Below are 23,949 nucleotides of genomic sequence, written 5' to 3'. Positions count from 1 at the left end.
ATCTCTTGGGTTGACATCTCTGCTAAAAAAGAGTCTAACGGCTAATCACTTGATGACTATATATTCAAGACTCTAAGGACGAAGAAAAATCATACATTCGTCTCATACTCTCAAGCTCTCTGCTTTACTTTTCACAATCATTGTATTCTTGAGTGATATAGTGTGAACAAAAAAGAAAGGAGAGATATATAATAGTTTGTGAGGCATTGTATCAAAAAGATTACAAATGTTTGAGTGTAGACGTAGGAGCTTCATTCAAATAAATCATTGTACCAAAACATTTACAAAGAGCTGCAGAGAACACCCTTGCAACCCAAGGGGACTGGACTAGGATTCACATTGAATCTGAACCAGTATAAAATATATGTGTCATTTATATTCTGCACTTTTATTACTGCATTACGTTATAGTCGACTAGTGTTCTCAGATAGTCGACTGTCTGAGCGAAAAAGTCACAATTCAACCCCCCCCCCCCCCCCCCTTGCACTTTCAAAAACTACATGGACTAATTGTAAATGGGATCAACATAACATTAACTAACAAAACTTGAGAGTATTTTATAAAATATACATACATGACTAATGTGTACGTCAGATACGATCCAGCGGCCATTTGGTGTGAACCTAATGGAATCAATAGCTTAGTAACTATACTGTGCTTGTTATCGATCTGCATGTGAATAGCTGAGTCAAAATCAGTCTCAGCCTCCCTATCAATTGATGATCTTAAGTGTGGAGGAGGAGCCTAAAACTTACTATGCAGTGTGGCTGCATCATTTATATATAACTGAAGCAAAAAAATCAGAAGCTGAGATTGGATTATATTTTTCTAGAAAAAGAACATTTGCAAAATTCATTTCAAGATAAACTTTGTGTCTAGATAATGATAATAAACTTTAAAGCTGTGATGACATTTGTTAATAATTTCAAATTAAAAATCATGAACTGGGTAGGAACTTCAAATATTGATTTGGATAAATACGAATTTAAAAAAATAAAGCAAAAAAAAGGAAAGAAAAATTTGTGTCTTAATTGCTACAAACCAAAGAACATGTTCTTTGTTGCCTATATTCTCTGGAAATAAAATTTGCTACTCCTAAGAAGGAAGCAGAAAAATGTGCTTTTCTTTTAGATTTAAAATGGTCAAGATCTATGAATCCAAAATGTGTAAATAGATAGCATAAAGTACGACTTAAATTTATTATACAAAATATTCTTTCATTGTGAGATGAGCTATGAACACTCACAGAAATAAACTTAAACGATCAAGATCCACAAATTCGAAAAGACCAACTTGTTACGTTCCTTAACCTTCACTTGACATATAACTCTCGATCCTTCCAGCAGCATTTTTGTGATTAATATTTCTCCTGGATAGACATGTAAAAGAAATCTACCGAATATGCTCTTAATCATCTTCTGTTCACCTCCGCAAATGAATTTAATGGCATCCTTTGTTGGGAAAACCACAATATAAACTAGTATAATAATAATAATAATTTATTTAGCAAAGTATAATGACAGCACTAGTAAACTAAATATTACTACGATAATATATTTAGTAAATATGACTTGAGTCGTGCTAGACACTATCCTGAGAAACTATTTCAGCAATGTGAAATGTTTCTCCAGAATTAAATAAAACTCCTCATATACCTGGAGATATACCCCTCCAAAGTTGACCCAAAATTTTATCCTTAATTCTGCCAACTTTTTTCAAATTTTCTACAAACTTGTTTTCTTTGATTTTATTGGTTCCGGAATCTTCCAAAGCTCCCCTACATACTATTTACCATTTATTATACTTAATAATGGTCATGTTCTTGTGTTTTCAAGATTATCCTTCCCGGTTACGACTTACGAGATCGTAATTCGTCTTTTACTTCGTTGTTACGTACTTTCCATGGCTTGTACCTTCCAAAACTTCATGGGAAGTCTTCGATACTCCATTACTATGGTGAAGTACGTGACATGCTCATGCTCCGAAAGTGTGGGGTGTAACATCCTCCCCCCCTTCAAAAACATTCGTCCTCGAATGTTGAGGTAGAGTTCGCTCTGAGGTAGATGTCAATGTTCTCGCCTGTATTTGTCGGTATTTACTTTACTTACCTGCTCATTTAAAACTGAATTTATCCAAATTACGCAGTTTATCCTTCTTCTTTCGTGGCCAAAATTTACGCACGTACTCAAGGTCATCTCTTTTCTTATTATATGTCTGTCTATTAACTCTTTATGCTTTATCGTTCTCATTGCCTCTTCAGCCTTCATTGTTTACACTCTTGTATGCCTTTTCATCCCGTGCTTACCACATACTTTTATCCAATTTTGATCCCATCTTCCTTTTATTTAGAAATTCTTGTTCTCTTCGATCCCCCGTATTTTTCTTACGTTTTACAGATATCCCAGGCCTTTGTCTTCTTGGAGTTTAATTATTCTTATTCTTCCCCCCTTAGATATAACCTCAATACTGGTCATATTTTAGCATCCTTTGCTTTCTATGGCAGTCAAATTAATCTTTGCGGTACTTTATCTTTTAACTAGGTTAACACCAAAATGTCTCGCTTACTTTCTCTTTCCTTTAATTGGACTTCTGGCACTTGGCTAACTAACGGTAATTCTTGTACTTCTATCAAAAACATCTCAAACCTCTTCTTTAATGATTCCTTCCCTTCAATTTACTCTTAAAGTTTCTGATCCTTAGTTCGGCTATTAACTTAGGGGTGAATTCAGAAATCTGTTGAAAAATAACCAAGATTCCTAGTCATGCAGCGAATTCGAATCTTTTCATTCTTTCTTTTGTCTGTAACCTTCATTTGTTCCTTGTCCAATAAGAGCCATCATGTTTCTTGTTCCACGAGGTTTCATCGTCACCGATTGATCTAATCAAACGCAATATCCTTTAATCATTTCCTTTGGGGTTCTCCTTCTACTTTTAACCTTTGCCCGATTCTCACTTAATATGTCTTTCCCATAGTTTGACACACTCATTTGTCATTTCGGTTTATCAATCAAGCGGATCTCTTAATTCCTTAAATGTCCATCTCCTTTATTTATATCCTTGAATTCTTTTCCTGCAATCTTATCTTCGTCTGCTTCCATGACTTCACCTTCCATTGACTTAGTCCCTCCTATTTCTTAGCCTTCTATTTCTCTGCTAGTAGACAACTTTCTTATTCGGTTGTGGCACTTTTCCTTGCTTGCTTCTTTAGTGCTACTTTAAATTATCCCTCTTAGTACTAATTGATTTTACATACATATAATCTCATTTCCTTGTTAATTCTTTGGTCGGACTCCTTAATTCCTGGCATTGTCATCATAGTTCCACCTATGGTAGCGCCCAGATAGTTTGTCATAGCATTTCCTTGCTAATGGATTATTATTCTCATTAATTACTTTACTTCAGATTACTCATCCGATGCGTCAAAAATACCATAGCCAAGGGATCTATATTCAAATGGGACTCCAATCGACTCATACAACAATCCTCAGCACCATTCCTTATATACTTGTATACAACATTTTCTTACCATCGTTGTTCTCCCCTATCACAAGATTATACTTACAACATACTGATGATCATATCTCAAGCTAATCCACTATTCAAAATATTTTCAAATCCATATTTGAATCTTTCCTCCAATTTCCTCTCCTCCTATCTTAACATCATTACAAAATAACTCATAAGCATGAGACTAAAATAAAATCTTACTTAGTTACAACTTCCTTTCAATATGAGTATGCTTCCCTCTTTAAGTCCTTGGCTCCCCTATACCAGTGGCTAATTGAGACTCAACTAGCTTCCATCCTTCTTCAAATATTTATTGTCGTCCCCACACCATTTTACTAGCCATTTCATTAGGACAGTTATTTATATGGTCCTATGACATATACTCTCACGATTTGATATAAACGGTGACTTATGATTTCACGACGCAGGAGATGTTTTCTAGTCTCAGGTAGTACTGCTGTCATGCTATCCATAGGCATATTGTGTTTCTTTCGATTGACGATCATTGAAATTCTTAAAAAATATTCCTCTTTTAAAACTCTCACCTCTTCCAGTGATACGATTTCTCTTTACTAATACTGATTGTTCCTGATACTTATCCTTGGTCACTTGTAGGCCTTCTCACTTCTTTTGTTACCTTTTTGGGGTACGTTTGCTGCATATTTAATTGTAACCAAAAATTTCTCTGGTACGAGCAATTCGAATCATAGCCCGGAACACAATGTATTGCAGTGACAAAACTTAATTCCTTGATTTTCTAAACCTTTATTATCTTGTCATGCCTCCGTTTCCATGCCTGTCTCATAATATACATGCATTTAGTCCATTTCCACTTTTTTTAGCACATCCTTGCTATATTAGTTCATCTCGAATTTTGACTCCGTCAAACCAGTACATGTCCTTCTTCTGTACTTGGGAATATTCTAATTCGTCTAAGAATGTTCTCATATACCAGTAACATTTGAGTATCGGCCGCTTTGGTAGTCATTCGGTCGAGCCTAGCGATCCTTCAACTCCTCTAGTCCATATAATGCCAGAGTTACTTTCATCGCATGGTTTGGCTTATTTCTCTTTTGCTAATTGAATTCTTGTATCAAGTCAAATGTCCACACATATTGGACACAACTCAAACCACTTCCTTTCTCCATGCTTAATAGTCCCCAAGTTAATGAATCAATGGTGACATCGGAATTCGTTAAGTTCCTTATAGAATGTCTGACTAGATTATGCTCCTTCAGCCGCAATTTTCCTTCATAGCTATCATTTCACCAGTACCCTTGAGATTCCTCTTACTCTTGGTTCCCGATTCCGAGTTGGGTTTATGCCATACCAGTAAAAGTCGATATTCTCTCTCATTCATTCTCATGATTCGTCCTTTCCTTAATTTAGCTCATAGTGTCCCATAGTTTCTCTTAACTAATTGTTTGTATCATAATCATGCGCCATAATCCTTCTAATGTCCCGATGATTCTTGTTCTCATCATGAAATTTTAGTAAAATACACCCTTTTTTTTCTTTCTTCGCTCATTTCTTATTTCCCTTTAAAATACCATAGCTTGCTCGTATGTATGTCTATTCCTCGTATATTCGTCCTGTTTCCTTTATAATCACATCTCTATTCCAAGTCCACTGTCGTATGCCATCACTGTCTACCTTTGGCCAACCTTACTAATTTATTAATCTTCCTCATATCGTCACCGATCACATAACTTCCTTTAATTAATTTATAACCGCATTTTCTCGTACTTCTGTCCTCAAGGTCCTCCTTGATTTCCTTTGCTCTTAAAGTGCTCTTTCCCGTTTGCCACTTAATAATATCTACCTAGAAGTTTGCAGAACATTCCACTATGAGTACAAACCCATCTTGATCTCGTATATATATATATATATATATATATATATATATATATATATATATATATATATATATATATATATATATATATATATATATATATATATATTTCTAGGGTGGAACTTTCACGTACTCGTTAACTTCCTTTCCCATATCAATATCTCTTCGTTATCACTTACTAACCAATCTAATCTATAAATCGTAATACTGTATTTGAGTTTCTAATGTCAACTTTCTTTATGTTTCTAATAGGTCCCAATCCTCCGAAATCTCGGATGCAACTCATCCCAGTTTCTTAACTACTAATCATTTTTCCCTCCAGGGCTCCTTCTTTAAATTAAATTAAAATCACTCTAAAACTTCTCTTTGAAAGCGTCTCATAGTTGTCCCTTTAATCATGACTTACCAAACGGCTGATGGTCACATTTTCCCTTTACTCTTTCTCTATAAACATGCAAACAATTCAATTTGCAAACATTTCGGCAAAGTTTCCTCTATAATTCTTACTACCTCATTCCTGCACACAGCCCAGAAAACACATCGAATGCCCCACAGAGCAATCACAAATACCCATAATATCTTGCTCAAGTTCTTATATCAACGTCTATCCATATTAATAAAACAGGAAACATACCTTTCGGATGAACAACTTCAATTCTCAGCAATTACCTCGTAGTGGCATAATCAACTGCTTATCCATGATCAAAACATTTGGGGTTAGAATCAGGGACATCATATCCTATGATTTAGCTCTATGGCACGATCTAAGATAAGAAAGAAAGGTCAATGTTTCCTAAATGCCATGTAGCCTCTTGTTTATAAGTGTGGCGCGCTTCACACCCATAAACAAGACTCTACTGGACACGGCTCGTAGACATTCCCTAGGACGAACTGCTCTGATACCACTTTGTCACACCCCTACCAGGAGTATGACGGGCTCCGACCCGTAGGCCGGGAACCACCTGAATCATCTGTGACTTTGAACATTATAAACCATAACTCATAGAATATCTACACGCAGAAAAGGCCCAACATAGGAATATCCGCTCATTCAGCACATATGTACATATGCAGACCGACAAGGTCACCACAACATAATGTATCTCATAAAGCCGGCAAGGCTAACAGTAAAGTATCAAGAGCTCAGAATAAGGCCGACAAGGCCACTAATATATTATACAACATTATGAACCGGTGGAGCTATAAAACATCTAACTATACACACACGTCTACGAGCCTCTACATAGAATACAAATGATCATAAGGACAATACCAAATAGACTACAACTCCGAAGTAAGTGGAGTGCTTCTGAGAATCCGCTGATAGAACACCTACGGGTCTGATCCGTCTTCCTACCTACCTGCGGGCATGAGCGCAGCGTCCACAAGAAGGGACGTCAGTACGAATAATGTACTGAGTATGTAAGGCATGAATAACAACATAATATAGACATGAAAGGTAACATGGAATAAAGGAGATAACCTGTACATCTAGATGCCTCATAAGGCGGATGCCATGCATGCTTAGCCTTTTAAAAAAATATTTTTATACATATACATAGTACCATGCCCGACCATTAAGGCTCGGTGTCATATATATAGTATCATGCCCGGCCATTAAGGCTCGGTGTCATTTATATAGTATCATGCCCGGCCATTAAGGCTCGATGTCATATATATAGTATCATGCCCGGCCATTAAGGCTCGGTGTTATCATCATTAGCCCGCGTTCGGGCCTCCCGCGTCCGGGGAAATATCATAACATGCCCACTGCAGTGGTGTGCACATCTACGTGCCATGCCCGGCCGACTATAGCGCGGCGCGGTGTGAGAAAATACATACATACATACATACATACATATATATATATATATATATATATATATATATATATATATATATATATATATATATATATATATATATATGTATGTATGTATGTATGTATGTATAAATACATCGGAGTGACGTAAGGTCGGTAACCTCCGATTATATTATGGAATAATCATCATCGTTCTATCTCACCTTGAAGGAACAATTATTATAAGGCGAGATCAACAACAATGAATAAAAATTAAGAAAATCATGAAAATAACTCAACATTCTCGTATTTACATTGAAATCATAGGCTTGGGACTTTTAAATATGAAATCATCATCATCGTCGTAATCATCATAGAAACATTCTCATCTTTAGCATCGTCATTAACATTGTAAAAACATGTCCATTGTTGTTATCATAAAAGCTTATAGAATCATAAATCTTTGACTCGGAAAATAGGGACATTTTGGAAAACATTTATGGATTATCAAGAAAGAAATCATACCTTTGAATCATGAACTCTAACTTTTGGAAGTAAGGAGGTTATGAAACATATGTAGGGAATTATAACATAGGAGTGTCTAGAAATAGGACCATCATCATCATAAAACATGTTTATCTTTAGCATCATAAGAACTCTATGAATTATGAATCTCGAGCTTTTGAGAATAAGAATATTCTTGGAAAACATTTATGGATTCACAGAAATGGATCATGGGACATTTGGAAAACACTTATTGGATTCATAAGAAAGGAATCATGCCTTTAGAAGAAAGGGACTAGCCTTAACATACTTGTTCAACCTCCAGTCATCCACATTTATTCGTCCGAATTCGAGACTCTACATTTAAGAGGATTCACACGATCATTAGACTCATCATAGTATACTTATACTAATCTTTCAAGTCAAACTACTCTATATTCTGCCGAAAATCGGGCAGCATCTCCCCTGTTTATATGCCTAGCCCGAAATTCCAATTCAGCAACCAACAACACCAACAACAATACCAATAGTAATAACATCATTTCTGCTCTGTCAGCTGAACTTGTAATGTCTATAATTCTCTACTCCGATGACCTATCGATGAGAGGTTTGTTGAGTTAGAAACTAGACTCGACGAACTTTATTTAAGGATTTTAAAACACCTTAAATATCCTCATATACCTGTAGATATACCCCTCCAAAGTTGATCCCAAATTTTATCCTTAATTCTGCCAACTTTTTCCAAATTTTCGACAAACTTGTTTTCTTTGATTTTCTTGATCCCGGAATCTTCCAAAGCTCCCCTACATACTATTTACCATTTATTATACTTAACAATGGTCATGTTCTTGTGTTTTCAAGATTGTCCTTCCCGGTTACGACTTACGAGATCGTAATTCGTCTTTTACTTCGTTGTTACGTACATTCCATAGCTTGTACCTTCCAAAACTTCATGGGTCGTCTTCGATACTCCATTACTATGGTGAAGTACGTGGCATGCTCATGCTCCGAAAGTGTGGGGTGTAACAATTTGTAAGTAAGCAAAAACTATTGTCCCAAAAGATATATAACAAATACTCACACTACGAAGGAGGGTGAGATGAGGTTGGAGGGGGGGTGTGATGGGGAGGGAGTGGGAGTCGAGGTGGGGTGGTCGGAGGGGCAAGGGGTGGATGGGGGAGGCGAGAGTGGGAGTGGGTGGGTGTTAGGATTGGAGAGGAGACAATCGAAATTTCACTTATGAAACTTGTTTTCCCTACTTCAACTAGGGAAGTCATTTTCATAATTTTCTTTTTGAGAATAGTCATTCTCATGAAATTTTAAGGACCATGCGGCATGAGTCAGACATGAGGCCAGGAGCGGATCTACTTGGGGGCCAGGGTGTTCACCCGAACACTCTCGGCAAAAAATTACAGTGTATATATAGGGTAAATTTTCTGTATTTATGTGTATATATTAAATTTTGAACACCCTTGGCAAAAAATTACAATGTATATTTAGTTTTTTTTTTTTTTTTTCCGAACACCCTGAATGAAAATCCTGGATCCGCCACTGCATGAGGCATTAGAAAAAAGGTAAAAATGAAGATCTTGTGCTTTTTAAGAATTTTCTTTGTCAAAGTGCAGTGCATGTTCAACCTCTGCTTCCTATTCTTTGTTTTCCCCTTTGCTTTCGGTCCATTGATTAATTCATATCAGGTTCAAATTCCAGTAAAAACAAAAGAAAATTGGGGAAATCTTTTTCCTATCTACCTAAGCTATGGTGGACAGAATTAATCAATACTTGCGTTGCTCGGAGATAACTGCAATGGCATAGCCACATAGATTGAATGTTGGTCAATTAAACACCCTTCGTCAAAAAATGATAATGTATATATAGGAAAATCATTACTATATAGGTCAAAAATTACTCTTTATACATATAAATTAATTCTTGAACACCCTTGACGAATCCTGACTTTGCTATTGCCTATCGCCGTAGCAGGTATTTAGGGGAGCAGTTAAAGTATACACAAGCTGACCTGGATGCCTTCGCCGACCTAAAAAATGTGTCTTTCTCAGTTTGCTGCAGAGGTTTTAAAATATCTTCTTTTGGCTGTTTGGTCAATTACAGTAAACTAATCTCATGCTGACTTGTTTTGTTATCAAGATTTGTGTGCACATGTGGTGTTTTCAACTTTTGAGTCGGCAGATTTGCTTTGTGATGTAACCTACTTTTACAAGTCGAGCAAAAGTAAGAAAAAGCTTTGCATTTTGAAATCATCTTTTCATAAATAGTAAAGTAGTTTAATTCAGCCAAAACGACCTTTTTCCTTTTCTATGCAAATCGATTTGTGAATTCCATTCATGGGCAATGTTTCTCGACAATCGCATGTAATTTTTGTTTTTTTCTTTTACTTGACAAGTTTTGTAAGTTTTAAAAGACACACCTTTACCAAGTTGAAGTGCCTATCTGATCGCTAAGTAAGTTTATTGTCTACCTTACAAAACGTGTCAAATTAAGACGTTATCTGTGAATTTAGACTAGTTTTATTTCTTCTGAAACTCCAATTGGTATTATCAGATGCTTCTCTATTTTTTATTGTTTCGGGTTTATAATTGGTAGAATAACTCTGTTACCCCTTAAATTTAGCGTGCATACTAATTACCTCAGATTCTTTTTACAAGCTTTTAGTGCATAACAAAATTATCCCAAATTAGTTTTGTTAGTCTTGTATGATTCGATGCCATTCAAAATTTCAAATATTTCAATGTGTTGTGTAGGGCCAACAATTCTGGCTGGATTATATTAACTTCTCTTTTAAGGCAGTTACCTTATCTTGCCTTTTTTCATCTCATCTTGAGGTGTAAAGGCAGATATGTAGGCCATTTTTTCTGATTTTATGGGGGACATACCACGCACGCATGACAAAGATTTAAATTGTTTGAGTAAACTAACTTATTTTCTTCGTACTTTGACCAATACTTGCCTTTGGAAAACAATAAATAGAAAAATGTAGGGAGAAATATCAAAGTATTTAAAGGCTGAACTTCAAAAATATTTAAAGCATCCTTTTCAACTATTGTTTTACAATTTGACTCCAAAATGGTTGAATCTAAGCTATATGTGCCCGAACTTCTTCGATAAGGAAATTTAAATGTGTCGTTAGGTTAATTTAAGACATCGTGAATGTGCAGTATGATGGAAAATATTTTTCATGAAAATAAAGGTCCCGTCCACTACTGTCTAGTCTAGATATATACCCATGAACATGTATACTGTTACGGGCTGCCTTCGTTGTGCCTTGGCGCCCATAACCCCTGCGCGTCCCAGGAGGGCCAAGCGAGTGTCAGTCGTGCAGGAGACGTGCGCAGATGAGTGTCAGCCGCGCGCAGGCAGTGTCAGCCGTGCGAGCAGGCAGGGTCGGCTGCGCAGGCAGTGTCAGCCGTGCGCGCAGGCAGGGTCGGCCGCGCAGACAGTGTCAGCCGTGCGCGGGCGACGTGCAGTGAAAAGGGGCTCCGACGGGCGAGAGTCAATAAGCATCTAGAGATGCTCTATGGCATATTATAAGAGTACCAAGGAAGTTTAGCAAGGATCTGGGATGAGCCCATGGGCCGTCGGCGGACGAGGCCACACGCGAGCCTGAGTGTCAGTCCCGTGCGTTTTCAAGCTATGGATGGAATCTTGGGATTTAGGGTGAGGGGACCCTTCCTAGGATAGGGACATGCATGTCCGTAGCCAACCCAAAGGGTGCGCATAGACGAGACTCAGCATATGAAATGCGCCACAAGGGTATGATAGCAAGACAAGGCTGAAGCTTTGACATCAAACGGGCGGCACAAGGAACGCTAAGCCTCTGAGGCAAGCTTCATCATAGGCATGGGGTCGTGCCAAGAAAACCTGGGATAAGGAAAGGCTGGCTTGTAGTCAGGTGGGACTACGGGCGCCGCGCTGGCTATTTGTGTGCCGCTGCCGCTTAGGAGGAGTCGGCCCGTGACAGTTGGTATCAGAGCGAAGGGTGAGCATTGTGATGCTGAGTTGATATCACGTGTGATTGATCTTAGCAATAGTGGATTGCAGTGCGGTTTGAAATGAAGCCATTGGCGAAGGTTGATCTGGCCAGGGTCAGAAAGACGAGTGAAGCCACGGTTATGTTCACAGCTCCCATGAGCTAATTTTTTTTAAGAGCATTGGTTGAGTGTCAGTGCAGAGATCACATCAAAGAACGAATGATATTCTTCGTGCCAGTCGAATGGGTGAACCCGATACTACTGGTTAAAACGGATTGGTTGCGCTTATTATGGCTAAAATTTGCTTTGTCAGCCATGAACTACGACTTTCAGGATCAGGCCATTTCACAACCGTTGTTTCCGCCATCGTCTGTGTTTTGGGAGTTGATTTTGGGGCATCCTAGTTTGATTGAAATATCTTCAGGGGATGTCTTCCGTGCAGTGGATGTTGTTTTCAGAGGGACTCCATTGAGGCATGTTTGGTTGGCTTTCGCGCCATCAGAGGATGGTGGTCAGCTTATTGCACTGGCGTGCTATACTGTTGGGATTTTATTGCAAAGAGGGACAAACGGATATCTGAAGCTCAAATTTTCTTAATTGTGATGATCCATCAGTTAGTTAGAAACTCTGTTAGCAGTGGGCTAGCAGCTTTGCTGAGCAAGGCATGGACTTGGCTAGAATGTCAAGCGAAAGTAACGAGTGTTCCAGAGGGTTCACTTGCATCAGAAACTTGTCGGTTCAAAATGTCTAGTCGTGTGATGCAACAAGTTAGAGTTGTTGGCCATTTGGAAGAGGGGAAATAGGAAACAATTTTTTTTCTTTCAAACAGTCTAGGCTCCCGTTGAGGAGAGGGACATGCCGATAAGTCGGGTGGTCAGGAAAAGGCCATGTTTGCCAGGTCGAGCAACCATGTTATGGAAGAGCTACGAGCCATGGACTATAAACTTTGGGATTGATCGTGGAGATCCTACAGTGGATGCGACGGACGCATCAGTTGAGTGTCTTTCCAAGATGGATGGACTTGAGTATTGCCTGAGGGCATTGGAAAACGTCCTTCGAGGGTTGGACGTTATGGGGGAAGATGACAGATGCCTAGCCATCTTAAGGGTCGCAATGAATGGAAGGTGAGACCCTCAAAAACCATGTCGGACAAGTGGGCTTGGTTCCTACAACATGGAGCAAGCTTGGCTTGCAGGATTCAGTGAGGCGTGCCAGTGAGCCGCGACAACGTAAGGAATGACCTGAGAGCAGGATTCCTTGCGGGATGATTGAATGTCACAATGAGGTGGAGGCAGCCACCACGTTTGTGAAATGGAAGGCCAAACCATTTTAATGGGGAGGCAAAATCATAAGGGAGCCACTACAGAGGTAGGGACGCATAGATTAAAACCAAGCTGAACCGCTAGACGGAGAGGCATTGTTGGTTAGAATGTGGAATTGCGTGGAGCAGGAAGAGGACGGAGTCGAACCGCGTGAAGCGGGAGATGCTTGAAGGATGATGGACCACTTTGTAGGGAGGCAAAGTTAGAATTAGGCCAAACTGCGAGGGCAGGGCGGTGATGCTGAGGGCGAGCCGAACCACTTAGCGTGGGGAGGCAGATGTGTGGAAATGTGTCGAACCACTAGAGTGGGGAGATACAAGAGGTAGCCGAGGAGGCAATGGGCTGAATCACGGATGTGAGGAGGCCAAGGCAAAGTGGGGTTAGCTAAGCTTCGGATTAGATGGGGTTTCCAAGTTTGAGAATATAGTCTTTCCAAGGCAGAGAGTACTGGGGTACACCAAACGATCGGGGAACCATAGAGATGGAACCATGTGCTGAGGTACACCGGGATCGTAAGGAATCTGTCGAGGGAGTGACGGTTTAAGAACAAAGATGTTGTTTAGAATGGGCGAAGCTACCACTTTGAGAAAACGAAGTACTCACCAAGAGTACGTCCCAAGGACTAGACGAGTACCAAGAGGGTGCAAAATATGTAAGTGCCAAAGACACCACTGTGGAGCGTGGGTCATGCAGGGGCCGTGTGAGACGTCAAAGGGGACAAGATTGGATTTGAAAAGCCGCTAGTGTCAGTGTGTGGGCAAGTTAACTTCGATTTATGGGGTCGATCCTTGATTTGTTTATACAACTGGTATAGCGGGATCTTGCGGAGGAAAACGGATAAAGGACCATGAGGAAACGGTTGGCAAAGGTTGCCACATCGAGGGATTCCTACCTTGACAAACAAGGAAAAGTGTCTTCCACTTTTAGTGGGGGAGTGTTCGCCTATGAAGAGGCGTTGGGCCATGTGAAAATTGAAGGACGATTGTCTTCCGAAGTAAACGGTAAAAAAGGAGCTGCAAAGGTTGCAGTTGAACTGTGGAAGTCGCACCAATGGGTGCTATGTAGGAATTAACAAGAAGGGAGACAAAGGTTCCTGATCAGAGGAAGGCCGTGAGGAACATGGTGTGGATGACAGGCGGTCACCACAAAGTTAGCCACCAGAGGGTGCAAGTGCGGAGGCACTTTCCAAGTGGGGTGCAGAGGCACGCTTGGGAGAAACTAGGGAGGAGAAGTGCATGGGGCAGAACTCCATTTTTAAGAGGAGATGAGATGGGTTTTAGACCCAAAGGATTACGAAAAGAGATGTGAGACCCCGAGGGGGCAAACTCCGAGTTGACATGGACGTGTCTATGTCATCGAGGACGATGACGAGCTTGAGTGGGGGAGAATGGTACGGGCTGGCTTCGTTGTGCCTTGGCGCCTATAACCCCTGCGTGCCCCAGGAGGGCCAAGCGAGTGTCAGTCGTGCAGGAGATGTGCGCAGATGAGTGTCAGCCGCGCGCAGGCAGTGTCAGCCGTGCGCGCAGGCAGGGTCGGCCGCGCAGGCAGTGTCAGCCGTGCGCGGGCGACGTGCAGTGAAAAGGGGCTCCGACGGGCGAGAGTCAATAAGCATCTAGAGATTCTCTATGGTATATTATAAGAGTGCCAAGGAAGTTTAGCAAGGATTTGGGATGAGCCCATGGGCCGTCGGCGGACGAGGCCACGCGCGAGCCTGAGTGTCAGTCCCGTGCGTTTTCGAGCTATGGATGGAATCTTGGGATTTCGGGTGAGAGGACCCTTCCTAGGATGTTATGGAATGTGCTTACCAAGTTTGGCGCCATTTGAAGATCGTTCACCTAAGGGCTTGACTTAGCCAAGGAGCAGTGTCAGTGATAAAGCTCCCGAAGGCTATATCTCGTTCCACGAGTATGGGGATGAGACGAAACTTCATGGAGGAGTGAAGGAAGTCAAGAGAAAGAGTTAGGAACAGACGGCGCCTCATTTGGAGTTCGGAAGAGTGAGAAAGGCCCATTGTGATTCTCTGGCAAAATGATGTCCACTGCTAGAACTTGGGTTTTTCTTTTTAAAGCATATATAAGGGGGGCAGAGGTGTCACAGCTTAGCCAGCCTCCCCCGTGCGTGCTGTCGGCCAGTCGCACCAAGTGAGCAACCTTGAGGGAGGACCTCAAGGGCCTGCCTAGGCACCTCATAGGAGTGTCCTAGGTATCCATACGAGTTAGGGGACTCTATGGACGACGTTGTGTCTGCGGGCCGCGTTGGGCGCACAACATGTGCCGGAGGCTTGACGTAGGAACTGATTATGCCTCGCGGGCTATCTTTATGGATGTTAAAGACCTCCGTGCCGATTGAGTACTCGAGGCACCACTCAAGAGCCTCGTGTATTGACTTTTGAGCTTGGCTTGGGTTCAGTCTTGCAAGCAAGGGTCCGTTGGCCTAGATGTGCAGTCGTGGGGTGACGCTGCACCACGAGGGATGGAAGTAAGTTGCGAGGGCTATGTTTGATAATGCCATGGGACAACCATAGGCACATGAAAGAGGACCGCACCTGACAAAGGCCAAGGATTGGAAGTTGCCCTACTCGGGCGCGACACAAGGCAAGTGTCAAGCTTGAGGATAAGACTGTGCGCGCAGGAGCGCCGCTCAGTGCCAGGCGTGGGACATGCATGTCCGTAGCCAACCCAAGGGGTGCGCATAGACGAGACCCAGCATATGAAATGCGCCACAAGGGTATGATAACAAGATAAGGCTGAAGCCTTGACATCAAACGGGCGGCACAAGGAACACTAAGCCTCTGAGGCAAGCTTCATCATAGGCATGGGGTCGTGCCAAGAAAACCAGGGATAAGGAAAGGCTGGCTTGTAGTCAGGTGGGACTACGGGCGCCGCGCAAGCTATTTGTGTGCCGCTGCCGCTTAGGAGGAGTCGGCCCGTGACAATACGTATGAGAAGAAGCTTGTGAAGTTAATAATGGATTGGCCAATCTGATAATTTGATTGGATTGAGTTTGTAGCCAAGTTGTTACAACTTTATCTTGCCGTTACCATTTACTAAGGACATTGCAAGAAACTTGTTTTCTTTGGGAGAGACCATTCAATCATTTCCGAATAATATCCTTTTCCACACATGATCTTCACTAATCTTTTCACAATTTAAAAGTGGTTCCTTTCGACAACAACAACATATCCAGTTTAACCTCATAAGTGGGGTCTGGGAAGGGTAGTGTGTACATAGATCTTACCTCTACCTTATGAAGCTAGAGAGACTGTTTCTAGGAGACCCTCAACTCATAGAAAGAAGAAAAAGAGGCAGTATCAACCGGAGGCGGATGGAGCACTATAACTTGGGGTTCAATTGAACCCCAAACTTTCGATGCGGAATATAAATTTATGTGTAAAAGTTTACTAAAATTACAATAAATAGTAGATATAAACCCATAACTTTAGAAATATAGTGGTTTAGTGCTAAAAATTTAAGATGTTGAACCCCTAGAATTTAAATCCTAGATCCGCATCTGGTATCAACAAGCAAAAATAATAGCAAGATAATAAGCTAACTAAGGCTAAAAAAATAATAGATTGTAATAGAAATCTAAAAATAGAAAAATGCAAGAATAATGCTAAAGCTTCGCATTCCCTTACCCCCCCCCCCCCCCCTTCCCGTTTCAATGGATTATTAGGCACTGTTTACCAATCAAGAAATGAACAATATATAAGTACCTCAAGTTACACAAAATCTTATAAATTGTTACATGAAATATTGACAAAAATGAAAAAGATTTAGTTTTGAGTATTTAGCCATTTTCTTTTTAAGAGATGTTTAAAAGAATGAGGGCCTTTTACATTTTCATAAAACATTAGAACCCAAAAAAAAAAAAAAAAAAAAAAAAAAAAAAAGAGGAAAAGGTTTAATTATCATGAAGTATTCAATTTATCTTAAGTTTACCATTCGTAATTCGTTTATATTTAAAGTCCCACACCACTAATTTTGTTCCATCTCTAACTGCTTGACTCTGAAAATTGATGTGTGTGCGCACGCATATATACATAATAAAAAAATATTTACAAAATATAACGGAACTTTTCAGTTCACAAAACATAGTAACATATTTCTTACAAAATGTATAATTTTCGCTCCATTTTTTTAAATATTTTTTTTTTAAATTTCAAATATATTTTAGATTTTAAAAAATATATATTATTTTTTCTTGCTCATGGCTAAAAAAAATCTCTCAAAATTTGGTGTATGAAATGTGTCTATCTCGTTCCAAGCTTAAAAAGTTTGTTCAAAATATTGTGTATGAAAATGTATCAAATGTGTATATCTAGTTCAAGGGTTAAAAAATTTGCTCTAAATTGTGTATGAAAACGGTATGAAATATGTATGTCTCATTCGAGACTTAGAATTTCGCTCACATCTTTCGTGTATAAAGTTCAAGTTATGTTTCCAGAAAATTAATACAACTACAATAACGTTTTTACGACTTTCATACAATATTTAAGGCTTAAAAAAATCACTCAAAATTTTGTGTATGAAATGTGTATATCTTGCTCAAGCTTTAAAAAGTTTGCTCAAATTTTGTGTATAAAAATCGTATTATACATTTTGCTTGCATATACACATTTCATACATTTTTCATACACAAAAGTTTGAATGAATGTTTTAGACCTTGGGCGAAAAAAATTATAATAAAAACAATTAAAAACAAAAAAATATAATAAAAACAAAAAAATAAAAATAAATAAATAAAAAATGTATGGAAAATAAAAATCCGTTATATTTTGTAAATTTGTTGTTATGTTTTGTAAATAAGAAAAACTATCGTTATGTTTTGTAATAAAGAGTATTAAGTAGGTATCTTATGTCATTTTCCATTATTACTCCCTCTATTTTAATTTATATGACCTTTTTTTAGTTAGTCCAAAAAAAAGAATGACACATCTGCTTATTTGTAATAATTTAACTTTAAACTTTACTCTCTCTGATCCAAAATAATTGAGGTTTTATAACTTGGCCATATGAATTAAGGAATTCACTTAATTCTAAAAATTAAGAGGTGTATTGACTAAAATACGCTTAATTAAATCGGGGCTTTAAGTCTATAATAACAAGCATTAGATTTGTTCATTGAATTAAGAATGTGTCAAGGGGAAATTTGTAACAAGAATGAAATATCTTCTTGATAGACTAAAAACCTCAATTATTTTGGATCAGCTTTTAGAGGCTAAATCCTCAATTATTTTGGACTGGAGGGAGTACCATTTATGCTTAACAAGATGATTTATAATCACACAAATATATTCAGCGACCTTAAGATTCAAAAGTTTTCCTTTATTTCTTAAACTAGTTAATTTAATTGCGCTTCGCGCGGCCATGGAAAAATAAATAAATTCATAATACAAATTAAAGGGAAAATTTTGCAATGTCTTTCTTTAAGAACTTGTAGATTGCTAAATAACTCTTTTGTCCTTAAATATTTCAACTAATCAAGAAGCATCGACAAAATCGATATATATAATTTAGGTAATAGTAAAATTTATGTGGCACCTTCCATAGATGAAGCTCCTTTTGATTCCAAAACTTTCTATACTATCAAATCCAAGACTCATGTTTTCGTTTAAATCTGAATGACAGTAAATGATAACTCTCTAACGATTGTTTTTTTTCCATGGTTATGAACTTCGCTAATCCATCACCGTTCCCCACTCAAAATCTCACTCTTTAGATGTAAAAATGGGAATCATAACTAATTTCATTTAAAACTCCGCCTGTGTGAGCTCGCTCACATTGCCGGTCCCAAGCCCGGATAAAGGAGGAGGGTTGCCGAGGGTCAATCGGAAACAGCCTCCCTACCCAGGTAGGGGTAAGGCTGCGTACATCTTACCCTCCCCAGACCCCACTATTGTGGGATTACACTGGGTAGTGACCATAACTAATTTCATTTAAGTCCCAAAACAAAATATGATTATCATTAAATCAATGACTTAGAATAAAAAGGTGAACATATTGTGACAAAGATCGGCACCATAAAACTTAGCCTCAATTTTGAGGCAGGAGAAGTTGCAAGTTCATAAAGGTGTGAGTAGTAATACATCCCTTCTCAAATTTATTTGGTGCTTTGAGTATTCATTTGCCACCTTTCTACTAACTTTTCATGAAAATATTATTTACTGACATATACTTATTCTTTTTGGTTCTTGTTTCTTATTTTTGCAATTGTTGGGCTGTTTTGACTAAAATTATGTTAAGATTTTAGATGAGTAGTTAAAACTAAATAATTCAACTAACATATATAAGAGAAATCAGGTAACACTCGGTTATACACTTTGCAAAAAAAAAAAACATATGTAGTTGTTTTGGAAGTTCTTTCTTCCCTTTTGCTGAACATCCAATTCATCTACCCTTATAGAAAAATTTAAAAATGTTCTGCTCATTAAGTTAAGCTACATGCAAACTCTCTTTATTCAAAACTAATAAACTCTAACAAAATATTCAAGAGTGTGGAACAGCCACACCCTCTTCACTCAAGGTTCACTATCAGCTGAATTAATCGGTTCTCCACAAACAGGGTTAAGTGATAATCTCTGATGACCATTGCAGATGGGCTGCTCCAATGCTCCGGGAGAACTATGCAAGTCCAATTTACATATATTCTTTGATAGAGTGTACTGGTACTGAGAACTGCTAGGAATTCTTCATGATCTAATGGCTTCAATCTTTTTGGAGGCAAAAGCAAAAGTTGACTAATTAAGGTTCTGGGGCCAACACAATATTAATTGGGAATTATTTGTCCAGATTTTCTTGTAACTTCTTCAATAGAATTTGAGGCAAACACCTGAAGGTAATGGAAAATGATCAGTACATGCTATAGTACCATGCATTCTATGTGATAACCGTTGTAATTAGCTATTATTATGTACAGCTAGAATATCTCCTAGAATCTAGAATATCTCCTAGAATAAGGTAACTATATCATTCATAGCCTAGTATTACGCTAAAGGCAATAGCCGAGCTTTTGTATATATTGCGTGTTGTACATTATCATTAATCAAGGAGTTGATTTCCTACATGGTATCAGACTAGGGTTTAATTCTCCAACCAACCTAGTAGCCACCACTCTTCTCCTCCCTTCGTTCACCTTCTCCCTCCCTTCTTCTTCCTCTTTTCTTCTTCGAAGCCACCATGTCTGACACAGGCGCAAAGTTTCACTCTGCCCTCTCAATAACCAATGTCAAATCTCTCGTTCCCTTCACATTGGACATTGAAAATGGTCCATATCATTCATGGGTGGCGTTGTTTAAAGTGCAAGCCCGAGTGCACAACCTAATGCATCACATTATCCCTCCTACGGAGGTCGCGGCTAAGGCCAAAATTGATGCCTTACGGGTAGCTGATCCAGAACTCTATGGTCGTCTTGATGCGGCAGTCCTGCAGTGGATATATGGTACGATCTCTCCTGAATTACTTCAAGCCATATTGGGCAAGGATGACACTGCGACGAAAGCTTAACAGAGGTTGGAGGCCATCTTTCAAGATAACAAGGGTTCTAGGGCAACCCATCTCGAGGAGGAACTTGCTGTTGTCTCTCTCGAAAAATTTTCAAGTGCGGATGCGTATTGCAACCACGTGAAAACCTTGGCGGACAGGCTGGCTGATGTAGATGCTCCGGTGGCAAATAGTCACCTTGTCTTGTGGCTCATTGGTGGTCTTCCAGAGGCCTATTCTGGTACGGTGGATTTTGTCCAAAATCAAGACCCATTACCACCATTTGAAAGCGTTCGATCCCGAATAAAATTGGCGGAATGTACTCTAAAAAACCGCCTCTCCAAAGAAGCCGGTGGGAACGCTGCTTTTATTGCCTCTATTGGCGGTGCCCAACCAGGTAATATGGACTATGCTAACTCCAATCATCAGCATAATTATTCTTCAAATTCTAATCATGGCAGAAATAATAACACCAAGAATAAGAAGAAAAATAATTATGGGAAGAACAATGGGCACAACCACAACACTAGCCGCGGTGGGGGTGGCCAGAACAGTGGTCGTGGCACCAACCAGTGACAAACTGGCGGTAACAACCAGTGGCAGCCGCGTCACGTCATCGTCCCACAACCATATCCATATCCCCCGTATGGACAGTGGCCGCAACAATAGGATGCCCCACCATGCCCCTATCCAACTTCTCCAATGCAACAACAACGTCCAGCAATGCAGCCCGGTATTCTTGGGCCCAAACCTCAACAGGCCTACGCAACCTCTGTAGCCCAGTCCCATATTGGCTACACTCCAACGGATATTGAGGCGGCAATGCATACATTTTCTATCGCTCCACCGGATGGAAATTGGTATATGGATACCAGTGCAACATTATATATGACCTTGGACCAAGGTACACTCTCATCTTATTTTAATTCGAGCAATAGTAATCATCGCATTGTTGTTGGTAATGGACATGTAATTCCAATTCATGGTTACGGGAACACTACTCTCTCACCTCCAAATCCCCCTCTCACCTTAAATAATGTGTTGCATGCACCTAAGCTCATTAAAAACCTTATCTCTGTCCGAAAATTTACCACTGACAACTTGGTTTCTGTTGAATTTGACCCGTTTGGTTTTTGTGTGAAGGATTTCCAGACGGGGAACAAACTAATGAGATGTAACAGTAGCGGGGAACTCTATCCACTCTCCACTGCCATCCAGGCCTCACCTTCAAATTCTCATTCAGTCTTCGCTGCTTTGTCTCTTGATTTATGGCATAGTCGTTTAGGACACCCGGGAACCAATACTTTACGCTCTCTTCATAGCAAGCATTTTATTGAATATAATAAGAACGAATCCGCGACTTAAGTAGTACAAAAAAAGAAAAGTTGAACCAAAGTAGTACAGAAAAAAAAAAGCACATAAATCGGATTCACTCACGAATTTCATGCGTGAAAGGACCAAACTACAAAAAAATAACAGTTTGGCCTTTCACGCACAAAATTAGTGCGTGAATGAGCAAACCAAAAGTCTCCCCCTTTTCACCTTTTCAGCCAATGACATTTGTTGTCATTAGCTGCCCACTTGTCTTCTCCTCTTCTTCTTAAGTTCTCATTGCACTGCATCGCATGGAGTCCGGAATCAAAATGCCCCCAAAAAAATCACTTTGAACCAAAATATCCCAACAAAAAAAAAGTTACAAAACAACCTTTAGCGCAGTAAAATACTGCGTTATAGAAACAGTACCAAAAAGCAAAAAAAAATTGGCCAAACTTTATTTTTTGCAACACTTAGTGCTTTTTTTCATACTTTGACTAACGATTAGTCGTGTGTCAAGACTCCGAAACGTCAATATTTTATATAGAACCTGATATTTTTTTCTGTGTACAATAATGTAGGCCCAATACATCAAGGATACGTAGACGTTCGGATCGACATTTTAGGGGTTGAAAAGGTGCCCGAAGTAAGTTTTGTTTGAAAAAACTTAGTGTTTTTTCCATACTTTGACCAACGATTAGTCGTGGGTCAAGACTCCGAAACGTCAATATTTTATATAGAAACTGATATATTTTTCTGCGTACAATAATGTAGGCCCAATACATCAAGGATACGTAGACGTTCGGATCGTCATTTTAGGGGTTGAAAAGGTGCCCAAAGTAAGTTTTGTTTGAAAAAACTTAGTGTTTTTTCCATACTTTGACCAACGATTAGTCGTGGGTCAAGACTCCGAAACGTCAATAATTTATATAGAACCTGATATTTTTTTCTGCGTACAATAATGTAGGCCCAATACATCAAGGATACGTAGACGTTCGGATCGTCATTTTAGGGGTTGAAAAGGTGCCCGAAGTAAGTTTTGTTTGAAAAAACTTAGTGTTTTTTCCATACTTTGACCAACGATTAGTCGTGGGTCAAGACTCCGAAACGTCAATATTTTATATAGAACCTGATATTTTTTTCTGCGTACAATAATGTAGGCCCAATACATCAAGGATACGTAGACGTTCGGATAGTCATTTTAGGGGTTGAAAAGGTACCAGAAGTAAGTTTTATTTGAAAACTTTAGGATGTTTTATTTTTTAAGATTTTGATTTAAGCGTTTTATTTTTTAATCAAGACATAACTTTATTTTGAATATAAATATAATTCTAAAAAATATAGGGAGAAAAACTAGTTGTAAAGTCGTCAAACTTTAGATGGTCATAACTTACGGAGAATTTTTTTTTGCTTCTATAACGCAGTAAAATACTGCGCTAAAGCAGTTAACGGCTCCAATTTTTTTTTTTGCTTTTTGGTACTGTTTCAACCCCTAAAATGACGATCTGAACGTCTACGTATCCTTGATGTATTGGGCCTACATTATTGTACGCAGAAAAAAATATCAGGTTCTATATAAAATATTGACGTTTCGGAGTCTTGACACACGACTAATCGTTGGTCAAAGTATGGAAAAAAAACACTAAGTGTTGCAAAAAATAAAGTTTGGCCAATTTTTTTTTTGCTTTTTGGTACTGTTTGTATAATGCAGTATTTTACTGCGCTAAAGGTAGTTTTGTAACCTTTTTTTTTGTTGGGATATTTTGATTCAAAGTGATTTTTTCTGGGGGCATTTTGATTCCGGACTCCATGCGATGCAGTGCAATGAGAACTTAAGAAGAAGAGGAGAAGACAAGTGGGCAGCTAATAACAACAAATGTCATTGGCTGAAAAGGTGAAAAGGGGGCGACTTTTGGTTTGCTCATTCACGCACTAATTTAGTGCGTGAAAGGCCAAACTGTTATTTTTTGCAGTTTGGTCCTTTCACGCACGAATTTCGTGCGTGAATCCTATTTATGTGTTTTTTTTTTTTTCTGTACTACTTTGGTTCAACTTTTCTTTTTTTTTACTACTTAAGTCGCGGATTCTAATAAGAACAAACAATTTTTTTGTTCATCTTGTACTTTGGGAAAACAAATTAAATTACCTTTTTTATGAATCGATGTTATTCACTGCT

This window comes from Lycium barbarum, chromosome 11 (genome assembly GCF_019175385.1).
Source record: "Lycium barbarum isolate Lr01 chromosome 11, ASM1917538v2, whole genome shotgun sequence".
NCBI lineage: Eukaryota > Viridiplantae > Streptophyta > Magnoliopsida > Solanales > Solanaceae > Lycium > Lycium barbarum.
The sequence above is the reverse complement of the archived record's forward strand: the minus strand, read 5'-3'. Positions refer to the sequence as shown.